We start from the raw sequence: 3,833 nt of genomic DNA, 5'->3' as shown, positions 1-3,833 counted from the left end.
GATTGGAGAAGAAATGAAAAGGATGAAGAATTTAAATGCCAGCAGTCTGCAATTTCTCCCACCGTTAAAAGAAGTCCAATGTTGAGACAGGTTTCTACCCTTTACACTAGGAAGTTATACTCAATATTTGAAACACAGTTTCTACATGACTTGTGTGGTCTTGCTGTGGAGTGCTGCAGTACTACGGATTCAGAATTTCATATCTGAACTCTCGATAATAAGGACAAAGCCAAGCCCTGGATTGTTAAAGTGGACAATTGTAATTTTGATATTACGTGTAGTTGTAAAAAATTTAAAATGATGGGTTTATTATGTGCTCACGCTCTTGTGCGGGTTTATTATGTGCTCACGCTCTAAGGGTTCTGCAGCACAAAAATATTACAAAAATCCCTCATAAATATATTTTACTTCGGTGGACTATTAATGTGAAAAAGGACATATATAACAGTTATGATTATGTAAATCGAAGAGTTTCAGAAATGTTGCCAAATTCTGCAAGTGGACTCATCTATCTCAACCACATTCATAAATTTGCATACCAGATTGGCACCATATCACGAGACCATGAACTTGCAGAGAAGCTAGTGTTTGAGGGATTTAATAAAATTAAAATCGATGTCGAAACCGCTATGAGTGGACGAAACCATCCTGAAAAGTCACCATCCTGAAAAGTCAAAATCAAAGAAAAGTCAAAATCAAAGAAGAAGAAGAAGAAGACACCCAGTAAAGAGCGAAATGTGAATGATCCCACGAAGATGCGGCCAAAAGGAATATCTAATGCAAGGCTAAAAGGGTGCTGAGAAAAAAACAATAGATGCAAAAGTAAATGTTACCTAAAGTATCAAGTTCTGTATTTTTTTGTATATAAAAGATGACTCACTAACAGGTAGTATTGTATACAGGAAAGCAGAAAAATAACGTTTCAAGTCATGATAACATTCCAGAATGCGATCCAGATTTATTTTCAATGACGGATCACTTTACTCAGGTTGCGGAATCGATCCTTCTGAAATTTTGTCTGCTCGATTTAGACTTCTTTCCTGATATTTACTCATTAATATTATCAATTTACAGGAATTTTCTCAAACACAACAACTGGGGGAATACACGAGCTTACTGATGGGCATACATGATAATATATAAAGTACTTATTGTTAAAATTGTTGTATTATTGCTGTTTAAGTTGAAACAGACATTTGTTGTACTGCGTTTCTATTTACGAGTTATTATGGTGGCATATTCCTATAATACAGATCACGTTCTACAATTTACACGAAGCAGTAGTCGTGAGACAGAATAATAAAACCTGAACAACACCGGAAAATTACCAAAATACAACCGCCGCGGTTTCCTCAGGACAGCGCGGTTTCCTCAGAACATGTTTATTCCTTCCGATCCGCCTGGTTTCATTGGAATCTTTGGCGGCATATTCCAATAAAATCAGCAGTAGTGAGATACAGTAGAATAATAAAACCCGAACAACACTGGAAAATTACCAAAATACAACCTCCGCGGTTTCATTAAGACATGTTTATTCCTGTCGATCCTCCTGGTTTCATTGGAATCTTTGGCGGCATATTCCAATAAAATCAAAAGTCGTCAGACACGGTAGAATAATAAAACACGAACAACACCGTAAAATTACTAAAATACAACCTCCGAGGTTTCTTTAAGACTGGTTTATTCCTTCCGATCCGCCTGGTTTCATTGGAATCTTTGGCGACATATTCCAATAAAACCAGCAGTAGTGAGACACAGTCTCGTGAGACACGACAGAAGAATAAAATCATAACAACACCGGAAAATTACCAAAATACAACCTCCGCAGTTTCCTTAAGACAGGTTTATTTCTGCCGATCTGCCTGGTTTCATTGGAATATTTGGCGGCATATTCCAATAAAACCAGCAGCAGTGAGACAATCTCTGAATAATAAAACCCGAACAACACCATAAAATCACCAAAATACAACCTCCGCGGTTTCCTTAAGACATGTTTATTCCTTTTGATTCGCCTGGTTTCATTAGAATCTTTGGTGGCATATTCCAATAAAATCAGCAGTAGTGAGACACGATAGAATAATAAAACCCAAACAACACCGTTAAATTACCAAAATACAACCGCCGCGGTTTCTTTAAGACGTTTATATCTGCGGATCGTCATACGTTTTAAACGAATACAACCTGAACACGACCGCGACGAAACCATAATACAACCACCGGTCATCAAAAACGACATAAAAATAAAATCATCAAAATATATCTATACAGATACTCCATCCAATATATCTATACAACGAAACCTGCAAAAGCATTTTCATTCAACTACGAGAGAAGCTTTGTATCCAATAAAACGTTGAGACGACCGTGAATATACAAAAATACAACCACACTGATACTCCACAAAATAAAAATGTATGAATACTGCAAAGGCAAAGCCACACTGAAACGATAAATCTATACAACGAAATAAAGAAAAGAATTTCCATTCAACTGCAATACAACCAAAGCTGTAAAATTAATAACAATAAAGTCCACGTATGAGTTCAGACTTTTTTAACAGAGGCGATCCATCTGCAGATTTCATATGCCAATTCACCCCGAAATCTTGCCATTTCATCCTGCCACCGCAGCTTTTTGCTCCAATCTATTTGGTTGACATCAGCGAGTTTTTCAATGTATTTGCAGACAAACATGCCGCAGTCAATGCTATTTTTTTGAGGTGGTACGCCCTTGACCATTGTCAACCCCCATGATCCGGGTCTCCTCGTACCAAAACATAGTCTGACATCCGTTGCAAACATTGTTATCTATGAAAGGTGGGAGGAACATATGTTATGGAATGACAAGTTTAATATGATATTAACATATAATGTAGTTTATGACTTACAACGCGCTCGCATACTGCCTTATGTATTTTGTTCGGTAATGAATTGTATATTTTCTATTTCTTATCCTTCAGGTCAGCAATCAGTAGTATCCAATGCTGGTTTTCAACGAAACAATAAAATCTCAACATCTTTCATAGCTTCCTTCGTAATGTGGCGCACAAACCTTAAGTTTTCACCACCTTCCATTTTTCGATATGCCTGCAAGAATTGACACACTTTAAGATAATCATTGACTACATAAAAATCGTATGACGATCATTATTTTATTTTATACATAGTATAAAGAGGAAACGTAAATGTATCGTCGGAATGATGTTGGAGTTTGGGTCTTCCTCTCATGAAGAATTAGGGCTAATGCATCCATCTGGTCATTCCCAATCCATCCATTGCAGAGTACATCATCCATCATACCCCGATCAATATATATTGAACTATCTTTTAAGTGTATAATAAAGTCATTCCTGAAGGGTAAAAATAATACATATATAACATCACATTAATAAACTTATGATGGAATGACCTATTGATTACAACTTACTTTACAGGGTATTGTGACAAGCACTGATCAATACATGTTTGCATTTCTACAGAGATCAATGCTCGTCCCGGGAAATCAACGTGTCTTTCGGTCACTGAGGACTACACATTAACAAAGCAATCAACAAAATCAATTGAAATAAACTACATATAGGAAATTGATCCAAATTAGATAAGAAATATCGATGTTGCAGATACGTCCACTACATGAGTAGAGGGAGGTACATATACTACTATTTGCAGAGATGTTTCAGGTATTGGAGAGGTGGCAGCAATATTAGGCATTTCGGGGGTGGCAGCAGTAGCAGCAACTGGCTGATCTGAGGTTGTAGTATCAAGTATTTGTTCGACAATCTCTGAAATTTGTACATGTGTTTTCTCTAGAGAGCCAGTACTGTCCTCATCAGT

Source organism: Phalaenopsis equestris, unplaced genomic scaffold (genome assembly GCF_001263595.1).
Source record: "Phalaenopsis equestris unplaced genomic scaffold, ASM126359v1 Scaffold000229, whole genome shotgun sequence".
Taxonomy (NCBI): Eukaryota; Viridiplantae; Streptophyta; class Magnoliopsida; order Asparagales; family Orchidaceae; genus Phalaenopsis; species Phalaenopsis equestris.
The sequence above is the reverse complement of the archived record's forward strand: the minus strand, read 5'-3'. Positions refer to the sequence as shown.